The sequence below is a fragment of the Piliocolobus tephrosceles genome, chromosome 3 (assembly GCF_002776525.5).
Source record: "Piliocolobus tephrosceles isolate RC106 chromosome 3, ASM277652v3, whole genome shotgun sequence".
Taxonomy (NCBI): domain Eukaryota; kingdom Metazoa; phylum Chordata; class Mammalia; order Primates; family Cercopithecidae; genus Piliocolobus; species Piliocolobus tephrosceles.
The window spans coordinates 121,684,531-121,700,229 of NC_045436.1; the positions used below are offsets into that span (position 1 = coordinate 121,684,531).

The following is a 15,699-nucleotide window of genomic DNA, read 5'->3' on the forward strand; positions in this document are numbered from 1 at the left end:
TATGTATACTATAGACTACCTGCCTGTTAGTCATTATTATTTTCTGCTGTTGACTTTTAACCATTGATACCACCATGGTTCTGTGATCCAGGATCACCTGAAGCAGTTGATCCTCCTGACAGTAGTAGCCTAACACTATGTCCCAATGCCTGTATCATTCACCTCACTTCATCCCATCAGCATAGGCCTTTTATCACATCATCACAAAAAGACGGGTAAGTGCAGTACGATAAAGTATTTTGAGAGAGAGACCATATTCACAAAACTTTTACTACAACACATTATAATTTTTCTGTTTCATTGTTAACTCATACTTTATCTAATTTATAAATTAAAACATGCATACAAAAAATCTAAAGGTATCTATCTATAGATATATATAGGGTTCAGTACTGTCTGTAGTTTCAGGCATCCACTGGGGGTCTTGGGAACCTAAACCCCAAGGCGGACTGCTGTATCTAGTTTCTTTGCCCCCTCACCAAACATTTGGTATTGTTAATTTTTTTAGCTGTTCTAATAAGTGAGTAAGGATATTGTCTGTTGAACTTAATTTGCATTTCTCTAATGACTGGTGATGTTAAGCATCTTTTCATGTGTTTATTTGCTATCCATATATATCCTCTTCAGTGAAATGCCTTTTCATGTCTTTTGATCATTTTTTATGTGGATTTTTAAATGTTGAATTTTGGAAGTTTAAAAATATATTTTTGATACGAGGCATTTGTTGGACATATGGTTTGCAAATATTTTCTCCTGTTCTGTGGCTTGTCTCATCTTTATAACAAGGCCTTTTGAAGAACAAAGCTTTTAATTTTGATGAAGTCTAACATTGATTTTTATTCTTTTATGAGTCATACTGCATCTTGCAAACTCATCAATCTCTAGATCCAAAATATTTTTTTCCTATTTCCTTCTATAAGTTTATAGTTTTGCATTTTATATTTCAGTTTTGTAATCCATTTTGAATTAAATGTTTTTTCATAACGTGAGAGGGTTAGGTCAAAATTCGTTTTTTGGCTGTGGATGTCTGATTGTACCCGCAACAGTTGTTGAAAGGGCTATCTTTCTTCCATTAAATTGCTTTTGCACCTTTGTCAAAAATCAGTTGAGCATATTTGTGTGGATCTATTCTGAGTTCTGTATCTATTTTTTTTTAATATGATAGAAGTTTATTACTCCATTGAAACAAAGGCCGACGTAGGATGGTTCTGCTATCCTTGATATGTGGCTTAATTTTTTTTTTTTTTTAGTTTTATTTCAGTGGCTTTTGGGTACAAATGGTTTTTGGTTACATGGATGAATTACATAGTGGTGAAGTCTGAGATTTTAGTGTACCTGTCACTCAAGTTTTGTACATTGTACCCAATATGTAGTTTTTTTATCTCTCCCTTTTCATCCTCCCCCTTCTGAGTCTCCAAAATCCATCCTACCACTCTGTATGCCTTTGCACATTCATAGCTTAGCTCCCTCTCACTTAGCTCATGACTGAGAACATAGGGTATTTGGTTTTCCATTCCTGAGTTACCTCACTTGGAATAATGGCCTCCAGCTGTATTCACGTTGCTGCAAAATACATTTTTTTTAAATTCAATTTTATTTTAGATCCAGGGGGTACATGTGCAGGTTTGTTACTTGAGTATATTGCATCCAGGTAGTGAGCACAGTTCAGTAGCGAGCACATCCAAGTAGTGAGCACAGGTAGTGAGCACCCAATAGTCAGTTTTTCAACCCTTGCTCCCCTGCCCGCTTCCCCATATCTATCCCAAGGAAAAGAAGTAGATAGATATTCTGCCCTCTGACTTCTCAGTTTCACTGCCAGGCCATCAGGAATGCGATCCACCTAGTCACACTCCTGACCCGGTGTTCCGGCTATTCAGATCAGACAGGTACCTCTTTTCATCTGCAGGAACGTTCGTGTTCCAAGTAGAGAGGGAGTATGGCTCTACCCCACATGCAAGCCTGAAGCTGGAGGGCACTATTCCTGTGGGGATGCAGGATAAACCTGACGTGTTCCAGAAAGGCTGTCTATAGGTGTACCCACGTGAAGCTCCCATGGGAGAAGCCCTAGCTCTGTCTGCAGTGGTAGATTAAGGGGGAAAATAAGTCTCTTTTTTCTTTTCTTTTCTTTTTTTTTTTTAAAGATGGAGCCTTGCTCTGTTGCCCAGGCTAGAGTACAGTGGCGTGATCTTGGCTCACTGCATCCTCTGCCTCCTGGGTTCAAGCAATTCTCCTCAGCCTCTCGAGTAGCTGAGATTACAGGTGCCTGCCACCATGCCCGGCTAATTTTTATATTTTTAGTAGAGACAGTTTCACCATGTTAGCCAGGCTGGTCTCGAACTCCTGACCTCATGATCCGCCCGACTCAGACTTCCAAAGTGCTGGGATTACAGGCGTGAGCCAGCATGCCCGGCTAGCTAGCGTGCTCTTTCTTTAAGACCCTTCATGAGCATGAGGGCTGCCTGACAAAGTAGAGTTACAGACTTTCCACGCTAAGCCCAGCACTGCACCTGTTCCTCTGCTGAAAGAAACTTTCCACAAACAAAGGTTCTGGAACTCAAGGCCTGCCGTCTGGGTTCTTTTGTCATACGGGATGCTCCCTTGATATGGTATACTCCCCCTTCCTGCAGTAGTGGGAGTCCCTGAGAGCCAGACTACTGTTAATGCTCTGCTGGGGTTAGTCACCCAGTGGGGCTGCCACACTCTAGGCTGGTGCAGGGGAATGTCTGCAAGGAATCCAGTGATGTGAGCTGTCCTCTGATTTTCCAGTAGTGGCTACCAGGGCCAGCTGTGGTGGAGGTGGCAGGGGAGTGACATAGACTCTGAGACTCCTTGGTTTTAAATAGCCTTAATGTGTTTGCTTTCTCAGGTGCCAGTTGTAGTAGTTATGAACTGGTCACATGGACAGACTCAGGACCTCCTAGTTAGCCATGGTGGTACTGGCAATGGTGATAGCTGAAGTCACACACAGGTTTTTTCCTTCCTTGGCACTGTGTTATTCTACCTAGAGATGCTGTAATGGACTGATAGTTGGCCTCCAGCTAGGAGGTGGTGCTTGCCAAAGAGTGCCAGCTGCAGTGGTACTAGTGAGATTTGTGCTTGCTTTATGTTACCCAGGGAAGGTACCCTGGTGTCTCAGGCAATGGGCAGTGCCATAGTGCTCCCAAAAGTTTCTATTGTTTGTATTAAGCTACCAGGGCAGGTAATGGGGCAAAGCCAAGTGGAGGCTGGATCAGGTAAGTCTGCGCTCTGACTTTCTGTGTGTAGGGCAAGCAGTGGTCCTAGTAGCAGTCAGCGGACACTTCTCTGGCCGCCGCGATGATGTTACAGGTAGGAGTACAGCTGCCTCTGTTGCACATAAGAGTTCACATAGGGAGTGGGGAGTAGCAGGGGACAGTAAACCCACCCAGCTCCCATGCACTTGGCAAGGTGGGTATCACACCCGCAGTGTTTCATTAGCAGCAGCTGGTTAGATTCCAGGCAATCTGTGCTCAGATTCTCTGTTGATCCACGTGTCTACCTCTCTGCCAATACAACACTGTCTTGATTATGTATGACTTGAAATTGGGTATAGTGGTCCTCCCATTTTGTTTTTTCTCAGAATTATTTTAGGTATTCTGATTCCTTTGCCTTTTCATGTAAATTTGAATAATTTTTATCATTATGCACAAAGAATCCTTCTGTGATTTTGATGAGTTTTGTTAAACTTATATATCATTTTGGGGAAAAATTAACATTTTTGCTCTCTTGAAGTCTTCTAATCCATTAACTTGATAGGATATGTTTCTCCATCTATTTAGATCTTTGATTTCTTTCATTAGTATTGTGTATTTTCAGTATAAAAGTCATGTACATGTTTTGTTAGATTTAGATATATTTTTTGAGGAATCGTAAATGGTAATTTTTCTATAGTATGTGTTCTGTGATTTATTTCTTTAGCATTTTTGCCTTTCCTAGTCTTTTAAGATTTTACATTAAAAAGTATCTTATCTCTCTGATATCAGAATGTATTCTTCTGATTTTTACATGTAACTTTCATGATATTCACTAGATTAAATTAAAATAGCTTCAGGAAGTTCTGAGATTGTAAATTGAAGCTTCAGAGGAGGAATAAAAGTAGTAGTCTGGAAACAGCTTTATTAAAGGAAATCAGAAACTTTATAACAAGGTCAGGGTAGGCAACATTTTCCTGTAAAGGGCTAGAAGGTAAATAAATATCTTAGGCTTTGTGGAACACACAGAGTGTCTTGCATATTTTAAAAGTAGGCTTTATTTATTAGAGAGGTTTTATGTCCACAGCAAAATGCAGCAGAGAGTACTGAGAGCTCCTGTACACTGCTTGCCCCCGCACATGCATCTTTCCTACTGTCAACACCCTGAATCACAGTGGCACATCTGTTACAGTTGATGAACCTACACTGACACATCATTATTACCCACAGTTTATAGTTTACATTAGGGTTTTCAGTTGATGTTGGGTATTCTGTGGGTTTTGATAAATATATAATGACATGTATCCATTATTACAGTGTCGTAGAGAAAAGTTTCACTGCCTTAAAATTCTCTGTGTTCCTCTTATTTATACTTCCCATCTCCCTCACCTCTGATCTTTTTAATCTCCAAGGTTTTGCCTTTTTTAGAGTGTCATAGCATTGGATTATACAGCCTCTTTTGTTTGACTTCTTTGATACTGTATTTTTAATACAATTTTTAGCTTACACAGGCTATTTGCTAGAGTTATATAAATACAATTTTTTGAGATGGGGTCTTGCTATATTGCCCAGGCTAGAGTGCAGTGGCTATTCACAGGTATGATTATAGTGCACGATAGCCTTGAACTTCTGGTGTTCTGAGTAGCTAGAACTACATATGCATGCCACCTCATCAGGCTCTCAACTGAGTTTTAAATATCAATTTTTGCATCCTGAAAACTTGCTAGAGTCACTACAACTTCTAGGAAGCTTTTTGTTTTTGTTTTTTGTTTTTTTATTATACTTTAAGTTCTAGGGTACATATGCATAACGTGCAGGTTTGTTACATATGTATATCTGTGCCATGTTGGTGTGCTGCACCCATCAACTCGTCAGCACCCATCAATTCATCATTTATATCAGGTATAACTCCCCAATGCAATCCCTCTCCCCTCCCCGCTCCCCATGATAGGCCCCAGTGTGTGATGTTCCCCTTCCCGAGTCCAAGTGAACTCATTGTTCAGTTCCCACCTATGAGTGAGAACATGCGGTGTTTGGTTTTCTGTTCTTGTGATAGTTTGCTAAGAATGATGGTTTCCAGCTGCATCCATGTCCCTACAAAGGACACAAACTCATCCTTTTTTATGGCTGCATAGTATTCCATGGTGTATATGTGCCACGTTTTCTTAATCCAGTCTGTCACTGATGGACATTTGGGTTGATTCCAAGTCTTTGCTATTGTGAATAGTGCCGCAATAAACATACGTGTACATGTGTCTTTGTAGTAGAATAATTTATAATCCTTTGGGTATATACCCAGTAGTGGGATGGCTGGGTCATATGGTACATCTAGTTCCAGATCCTTGAGGAATTGCAATACTGTTTTCCATAATGGTTGAACTACTTTACAATCCCGCCAACAGTGTAAAAGTGTTCGTATTTCTCCACATCCTCTCCAACACCTGTTGTTTCCTGATTTTTTAATGATTGCCATTCTAACTGGTGTGAGATGGTATCTCATTGTGGTTTTGATTTGCATTTCTCTGATGGCGAGTGATGATGAGCATTTTTTCATGTGTCTGCTGGCTGTATGAATGTCTTCTTTTGAGAAATGTCTGTTCATATCCTTTCCCCACTTTTTGATGGGGTTGTTTGTTTTTTTCTTGTATATTTGTTTGAGTTCTTTGTAGATTCTGGAAATTAGCTCTTTGTCAGATGAGTACATTGCAAAAATGTTCTCCCATTCTGTGGGTTGCCTGTTCACTCTGATGGTAGTTTTCTTTGCTGTGCAGAAGCTCTTTAGTTTAATGAGATCCCATTTGTCAATTTTGGCTTTTGCTGCCGTTGCTTTTGGTGTTTTAGACATGAAGTCCTTGCCCATGCCTATGTCCTGAATGGTACTACCTAGATTTTCTATATGGAATTTCGCTGTGTTGTCTAGGCTGGAGTGCAGTGGCACGATCTCTGGTTACTGCAACTTCCGCTTCCTGGGTTCAAGAGATTCTCCCTGGCTCAGCCTCCCGAGTAGCTGGGATTACGGGTGCCCACCACCCTGCACGGCTAATTTTTGTATTTTTAGTGGAGATGGGGTTTCACCATGTTGGCCAGGCTGGCCTGGAACTCCTGACCTCAGATGATCTACCTGCCTCGGCCTCCCAAAGTGCTGGGATTACAGGCGTGAACTACCGTGGCCGGCCCCCTCTCCAACTTTCTAAAGGATAAAATTTATTTACTTTTTGCTTTTAAAAATAAGGTTTGGTACAATAAACTAAGAAACAATAAGAACATGAACAATAGTGGCATGAAATAGTTCAGTTGTTTATATAAGTTGTTTATATAAGTTGTTTATATATACTCTCATCATCTCACATATTGTTTAGCCATTTGTATAGATAAGTGAGTCATTTTCTGATCTAAAATAGCTGGATTTTTCCAAGTCTACTATTTCCATTATTTTCACTTTGCCTTACAATTGAAGTGAGTTTCAAACTATTTTTTTATTTGTTTGCTTAATTTTACTTTTCACTAAATTGTTCTGCCAGGAGTTGAGTGCTCTTAGACAATGGGATATTCCAATAATTTACCTTTGAAGTTTAAATGATAATTTTATGCAATTGTCTCTCAGGATTTCCTGCACAACATAGATGAATATATAGGTGATTGTGGCTAACTGTTATCTGCACAATAATTGCATGTCTTAACTTTTTAAAGAGTACCTGAGTACATACTGGGATTTTAAGATAACTGCTGGTACTGTAACATTCTATGCAATCATTGGTTGTGGATGGGCAGGATTCATTTTTGCACTGTCATGGCTTGGCATCCCGGAGGCAACACAATGTCACATAGAATTCTCAAGATTTTCATATTATTCTTAATTTCTCTTACCTTATTTTCTAAGGCTTTTAGCCTATGCTTTGAAATTCAAGTTTTTAACCACGTATACAAGCTCTGGATTGAAAATATAATTTTAAAATAATTATTTCATAAAAATTAAATAAACAATGATATAAAAAATCATGAGAAGAATTTTCAGTACTGTGGGGTAATGTGGAGATTACTGAAGTAGAAAGTGAACTCAATAATAATGGTAACAATAGCTAATATTTAATAGTTATCCACCATGTTTACCATGCTAAATTATTACTTTATATAAATGTCATCTTTCCTCCAACCCATGTGATATGGTTTGGAATTGTGCCCCAGTCCAAATCTCTTGTCAAATTGTAATCCCTGATTTTCAAGGAGGGGCGTGGTGGGAGGTTATTGGATCATGGGGGCAGACATCCCCCTTGCTGTTCTCAAGATAGTGAGTGAGTTCTCACTCTGCTTGTTTAAAAGTGTGTATCACCTCCCGCTTCTTGCTCTTCCTCCTACTCCAGCTATGTAGGACGTGCCTGCTTCCCCTTCTCTTTCTGCCATGATTGTAAGTTTCCTGAGGCCTCCCCAGTCATGCTTCTTGTACAGCCTGCAGAACCGTGAGCCAATTAAATTTCTTTTCTTTATAAATTACCCAGTCTCAGGTGTTTCTTTATAGCAATGTGAGAATGAACTAATACACCATGAACTAGCTATTATACTTCCTATCCTAGTTCTGCAGATAAAGAAACTGAGATACAAATGAATCAAGAACATTCCCAAAGATCCCTACTTGAACGTCAAATTGTTTGACCTGCAGCCATTGTCTTTTGTTCTTAGTCACCACACGTATAGTACTGTCTAGTTGTGTGTGTATGTGTGTGTGCTTTATCATTTGTTTTATTGTGGTAAAATATAAATATCTGAGATATATATATCATAAAATTACCATTTTTACCACTTTTAAGCATATAAGTTAGTGGCATTGATTATATTCATAATGTTATGCCACTATCACCATTATCTATTTTCAAAATTTTTCATCTCCCCCAGCAGAAATTTTATACCTATTAAGCAATAACTCTCCATTCTCACTTCCCCCAGCCCCTGCTAACCTCTAATCTACCTTATGAATTTGTCTATTCTGGATATTTCATGTAAGTGGAATCTTAAAATATTTGCCTTTCTGTATCTGGCTTATTTCACGTAGTATATTTTCGGGGTTTATTCATGTGCGATGTGTATCAAAACTTAACTTCTTTTCATAGATGAATAACATTCCACTGTATATATATATACCACATTTTGTTTGTCCCTTCCTCTGTTGATGGATGCTCAGGTTGTTTGTAACTTGTGGCTATTGTTAATAATGCTGTTGTGAACATTAATGAACAAGTATCTGTTTAAGTCTCTGCTTTCATTTCTTTTTGGTATGTATGTAAGAGTTGAATTGCTGGGTCATATGGTAAGTTTATGTTTAACATTTTGAGGAACCACCAAACTGTTTTCCACAGTGAATGTACCATTTGCACTGCTACCAGCAAAAGCATAAGGGTTTCAAATTTTCCATATCATCAGTAATACTTATTATTTTCTTTTTGTAAAAAATTATAAGCATCCTAGTAGTATACAGTGGTATCTCATTGTTGTTTTTCTATCTGTGTTTTTGCATTAAAACAATTAATTAATTTCATTAGGGAAGTAATTAAGGTAATTTTTGATAACCAATGGATTTTTTATGATCAATGGTAAGATAGTTTGTAAGATAACTTAGTTCATCAAAATATTAGCTTCTGGATCTCTCCTGACTCACTGAGAAAATATAATTTTGAATCACACATTAAATCGCTCCACCTAGAACAGGTGTTCTCCCTGCAGTGGTACAGTCCAATCACTCTGAAGCTGCTACACCTCTAATTTTTGTTATGGGAATCTCCAATGACAAGACGGTGCAAACATGTCCAATCACTATTAGTTCCAGGCACCCGCAAACCCAGTTCTAATAGAGTAGACAAAAATGTATTTATTGGCTCCCATTATTGTGAAGGATATTGCAGCAGTTCACAAGAAAGAAAATCTAAAGAAAGCAAAGACTTGAGGCTAGAAATTGAGATTCTTCCATGGCACAGAATATTTGGCTCTTTCTTCCACTCTTCCTGTGTGACTTGCAGTCTCTCCTGCTGCAAGTGAAGAAGATGGCCACAAGCAGTCCTAGTTACACATTCTTCTAGCCATGCTGCAAAGCAAAAGACTGTTTTCGTTAGTATCTCTGTCAGAAAAGTCCTGGGGATTATTCTGATTCACTACAATCCCTGTGGCTGTTAATACTGTGAGAGATGAGTTTGGGTAATAGTGTGCGAGAAGTACACAGGGAGAGAACGACACTAGGCTTAAGGTAATAGACATTTCAGATATAGAACATACTAAAGAAAATAGAACCAACCTTAAAATTCTTATTCTGGGCCTTGTGTGTCAGCAATAGCCAGCAGAGGAGCAAACTTTTGATTTCCTTAAGTTTTGACCAATTCAATATATTCTGTCATTAGTAGACTATTTCCAGAGACAAACTGCATTATATATGTCTTGGTATTCTAAATAAAGAAGTGCCACAAAGAACTCAAGATAGCACGGGTTTGAATTATTTAACAGCTATCCCAGTTCCCTTGGGTTTGCTGTAAAAAAGACAGACATATATCCAACTGTGTTAGTCAGGATTCTTCAGAAAAACAGAACAAATTGAAGATTATATATATAATCTAATATCTTGAAAGAGTGTAACAAATTGACTCACAAGATTGTGGGAACTGCTAAGTCTGAAATCTGCAGGGCAGGCCAACAGGCTGGTGACCCAGGGAAGAGTTGATATTGGTCTTGAGGCTGAATACAGTCTGGAAGCAGAGTTTTTTTCCTTTTTAGGGAACTGTAGTCTTTTCTCTTAAGGTCTTCAAGTGATGGGATAAGCCCACTCATATTATGGAGGATAATCTACTGATTTGCATATTAATCACATCTAAAAACACCTTTGCGGCAATGTCTAGATTGATGTTTGACCAAACAACTGGGTACCACAGCCTAATCATGTTGATACATAAAATTAACCATCATACCATCCCTCATAAAATTTATAGTCATCAACATTTAAGTATCAATGTGGCTCTCTAGTGATGGAGTCGGAGCTTAATATTCATGTATCTTGTCCTACCATTTCATAAAATTAGTAAACATACCATCTGTGACATATAGGGGCTGTTGTCAGAACATTTGCTTTAGCCATAATGGAGTAAAAGGGACTAGATTTACCCTCCTGCCTAAAACAACCCCCAAAGCAGAGAAAATACATGAAAGAGAGGATTACAAAACAATGGATATCATGAAATACAACACAGTTATCCTGTGAATGTGAGACAAAAGGAAGGAGGAACCCAAGGAGAGCTAGTAGACTTCCCAAGTTGAGAGTTGAGACTAAGGCAACTGAAGTTCACAGGACCGAGAGCCCTGGAGAGTTTCCCAAAGTGTTAGGCAGAGTACATTTGGCTCATGCTTGTGAGGAGACCACCCAAGGCTGGGGAGATAACTGAGAGGACTTGGAGAAACCATGCATAGTGACTGTTCTCACCAGCCAGACTGGAAAACCTCATGAGACATATGGGCATTAACAAAATAACTCAGAAGTATCTTGCCTCAGTAGTGGGGGACAAATAGCCTTGGACTAAATACTGCTCTGGCCACTTCCTAAAATAGCTTATAGTTTATTTAATCATTATATTAGTTTTTTATCATCCCTATTATAATATAATGTTCATAAGGACCAGGCTTTTCAATTCCTTTCTTCATTTTTGTATGTTTAGTGTCTTGAACAGTACCTGCCACTCAATAGGATGTCTGATCTGAAAGTGACCTTGGCTTGAGAAAAGTCTATCAGGTGTGACACAAGGCTCAAGGAAAGTATGAGAAAAGGTGAAACCTCAAATAAAAATTTAAGAGAAACTAAAGGCTTAGTAACTCCTCATCTGAGGGGCAGAAATGTAACTTCCTAATCATTTCTTGGCATAGATCCACTGAACAGGGCGAGGAGGAGGGTACACATCATTTCTGGAAAAAAAAAAAAAAAACCCAGAAAACAAAACACACATTTCCCTCTTTGCTGGCATCCCCAGGATGTGGGTTCTCTGAATTGACTCACCTAAACTGCACTCTGCCTTCATCTCCATTGAGTGATTGATTGAAAAGGCAAAAATTACATTTCCATGACCCCCTTTCATGTAAGTTTTAAATGCATATTAGGTTTTGCCAAATAAATGCACTTGCGTGAGATTTGGAAGGTAGATGTAAAGAGGGGGCCATTGTTCAGTGGTTTTTGGCTCGTGATTTTGGCAAGCAATGTTATGGAAACACAAAGTTTCCCCACAATGTTGTTCTAGTATTCCTTCTCCGGCTTTCTGGGTGTTGAGATGTAATGCTCACAATTGTCATTTCTTGATATGACATCCTAGTCCTTGCATTGAATCTTCAGGTGACTAATCTCCATCTTCCTGGATATCCAGAAACAGTTGTAGCGGTGGCTCCAGCATAGCTACAAGGGCAGGCTCTGAGGTGGTAGCTGCGCCAAAAAACATTTCTGTGTCACAAGAGCATCATTTGAGAAGACCTGCCACATCATCCCTACCAATAGGGCTGTAAGCACCTAATTTCCTGTATCATGTTTTTTCTAGCTTAAAATATAGTGCTTTCTCCTTCTCAGAATCCTGACTAGAAAAACAGAAAGGAAAGGTGAAAAAAAGAAAAAATGGAATGGAATAAAGATGTCCATGCCACAACAGGAATTTTGCCTTCTGAAAAAGCCCCAGTGAGAACAATGCAACTCTGCTGATCTCTCTCTTTTCCTCCACGGGCTTTCCTCTTCTGGGCCCTGTTTATTGGCCACCCTGAATTTTAATTGCACAGTTGAAGGATGCTTCTGGAGACTTATTCTTGGGACCACAGTTGCTGACTTCTGTGGCACAAGCTCTTCTTCCCCACTTGAAAATTAGAATTGCTAGAACCAGTGTCATTATCCCAGCGTGCTCCATCATCACTAAGTCATCAGCTATACCAGCTCTCGCACCCAAGCTACTGAGTGCTGTTGAAGAAATTCACACATGCTTGCAGATTGGTATGTATAAAAATGAACAGAAACTAACTTGGCTATTCTCAACAATGTATAGAAAACTTCTGTTAAATAATTCACTATATATCTCTACAAATAATTCACCATGTATCATTACTCACATATCTCATAAACACCCAAAACTGCCTGTGCCAAACTCAGCTAATTAACTTCTCACCTAAATGTCCCCATCCTCCACCTGTGTATCTTTTTTTTTTTTTTTTTTTTTTTTTTGAGACAGAGTCTCGCTCTGTCACCCAGCCTGGAGTGCAGTGGTGCCATCTCAGCTCACCGCAAGCTCTGCTTCCCGGGTTCATGCATTTCTCCTGCTTCAGCCTCCTGAGTAGCTGGGACTACAGGTGCCTGCCACCATGCCTGACTAATTTGTTTTTTTTTGTATGTTTTTGTTTTTGTAGTTTTAGTAGAGATGGGTTTTCACCATGTTAGCCAGGATGGTCTCGATCTCCTGACCTTGTGATCCACCTGCCTCAGCCTCCCAACGTGCTGGGATTACAGGCGCGAGCCACCGCACCTGGCCACTCCTGTGTTTCTTAACATAACATACCATCCATCAGAAATGTAGGCATTATTCTTGATTTTCTTCTCTCTCACTCTTTGCACTTAAAAATTTACCAGTTCTGATGTTCTTATGTTTCTATTTTAAAAATCTACCTACTCCTTTTCACCCTTTGCCACTGTGTTTTCAGGCCCCCCATTTTCTCTCATTTGGATTATTTCAACAGTCTTCTAATTGCTCTTCTGACCTCCTATCTTGCCCTTCTAATCTATTTTGCACAATGTAGCCAAAGTGATCTTTCATGTCTCTCCTATTGCTCTGAAGAGTATGTCTCATGTCCTTAATGTAACAATGAACAGCACCCATTCTTTGTGCTTTCATAGACACCAGTGCTTTTCTTCATCAGAGCACCCACAGAACTATAATATGATTGCCCATGAGAGGAAATAAAATTTGAGGATTTTAAACAATATTTTTACCAAATAGCTAGTGAAACATTTCCAGGAGTGTTATGAGCATGTCTCCAGAAGAGATTAGCATTTGAATCAGTGGACTGAGTAAAGAAGACCTGCCCTCATCAATGTGAGTGGATATCGTACCATTCCTATTTACCTTGGCAGTTTTATTTCTAGATCTATATCCTTTCAGTTTGCCTTGCAGCCAAAACAAAAGACTTCCAGTTAACTACTGGGTCAAATGCTGTCTGATCTTTGGATCTTTTGCATGTGTCCTTTCTCTATGGCATGCTCTTCTTTACCCTCCCTGCCTTGCCTCTGCTCTGAAGTGATTTTTGACACTTATTATCTGTGCTTTCATAGACACCAGTGCTTTTCTTCATCAGAGCACCCACAGAACTATAATATGACTGCCTGAGAAAGGAAATAAAATTTGAAACAATATTTTTTCTTCCCCGAAATTGCTATTTTTTGCCCTGCAGCTTTTCATTTATTGAAGCTCATATACCATTGCTTCAGGGTGAGAACTGGTATAACTGAGAGCAAAGAAGACATTGCTAAGTTGAACATTTTAACTGGTTTTACAAAAATTGTTCAAAGAACATTGCAGAAACAATAGTCTGGTAAGCAAGGCTTTCACTTGCAGGGACGGTACAAGAGAAAAAGGATATGCATGACTTAGATAGCCCAAACTTGACATACAGACTCTTTACTATAAGCCAGTACTTCTCAAAGTATACTCTGTGAACCTCTCGGTACTGGCATCAAATGCCCTAGTAGTCATTGTGTTCTTCATTACCAAGGAGTTACAGGTTTTTTTTTTTTTTTTTAACAGCTTAAGAATGTCGCTGCTGAAGCAGTAAAAAATTAATTGTATTAAATTTTGATCCTTGAGTTAATATATTTTTCAATATTCCGTGTGATGAATTGGGAAATATAGAGAGAGTACTTCTGCTGTGTACAAAAGTTCCATAGTTGAACAACTGTATGGCAATCAATTAGAGAACTTAGATGAAATGAAAAAAATCTAGAAAGACACAAAATACATGAACTGGTTCAAGAAGCACCAAAAAATCTGAATAGATTTATAACATGTGAAGAGATGAAATTTGTAATATCAACATTCCCATGAAGAAAAGCCCAGGACCAGGTGACTTCACTGGTAAATGCTATCAAATATTTACATAGTTAACAACAATTATTCACAAACTCCTCCAATAAATAAAAGATGAGAGACCACTTCCCAATGCATTCTATGAGGCTAATATTATCCTGATACCAAATCTAGGCAAAGACATTACAAGAAAATAAAACTACGGATCAATGTCTTTTATGAATATAGAAACAGAGTTCCTCAACAAAACACTAGCAAATCAAATCCAGCAGTATATTAAAAGGATTATACTCCATAACCAAGTATGATTTATTCCAAGAATACAAGCTGTTTTAACATTTGAAAATCAATTAATGTAACACACTTCATCAATAGAATAAAGAACAAAAACCATGTGATCACTCCAATATAAGCAGAAAAAGCATTTGACAACATTCTATACTTCTTCACAGTAAACACAGTGAATAAACAAGAAATAGAAATTTATGCAAACTACTAAAGGGCATCTATAAAATACCCACAACTAACATTGTATTAATGGTGTAAGACTGAATGCTTTTCCTCTATTATGTGAAACAAGACAAAGCTGTTCTGGCCACTTCTACTCAACATTATACTGTTAGCTTTAGTAAGGGCAATTAGGAAAGTAAACAAAATAAAAGGTATCCATATTGGAAAGGAAAAATTAAAACTATCTTTATTTGCAGATGATGTAATTTTGTATATAGAAAATAGTAAGTAATCCACTAAAAAGCTATTAGAACAAATAAATGAGTCCAGCCCATTCCTGGACACATGAGCAATATACAAATATAATTATATTTCTATGCACTTGCAATAAATGATCTGAAAATTAAATTAGGAAAGAAATCACATTAACAATGGCATCAAAAAGAAATGCAATACTGTGGAATAAATTTGGTGAAAGAAGTGCAAGAGTTGTACACTGAACACTAAAAAACACTTTGCTTTAATTAAAGAAGGCCTGGATAAATAAAAAAGATATCCCATACTTGTGGGTTGAAAGACTTAATATTGTTAAGGTAGTTATATTAGCTAGAGTCCTCCAGGGAGACAGAATCAGTGGGAAGAGTAGATGCATTGATAGATAGAAGATAGATAGATGATAGATAGATAGATAGATAGATAGATAGATAGATAGATAGATAGATAGATAGATGAAAGGGAATTTATTAGAATTGGCCCATGCAATTATGGAGGCTGAGAAGTTCCATGACAGGTGTATTAGTCCATTCTTCATACTGCTATAAAGAACTGCTCGAGACTGGGTAATTTATAAAGGAAAGAGATTTAATTGATTCACAGTTCCACATGGCTGGGAAGGCCTTAGGAAATTTATGATCATGGTGGAAGGCAAAGGGAAAGCAAGCACCTTCTTCACAAGGCAGCAGGAAGGAGAA

The 15,699-nt window shown here is 38.4% G+C and overlaps 1 long non-coding RNA gene across 1 annotated transcript; it reads left to right on the forward strand.

The window, feature by feature from the left end:
- LOC111555792 lies at positions 1 to 15,311 on the forward strand. Its single transcript, XR_002735647.1, has 4 exons — positions 1 to 215; positions 10,895 to 11,003; positions 11,560 to 11,722; positions 13,647 to 15,311. It is a non-coding gene; the product is annotated as an uncharacterized LOC111555792 (long non-coding RNA).
- The last annotated feature ends 388 nt before the right edge of the window (positions 15,312 to 15,699 follow it).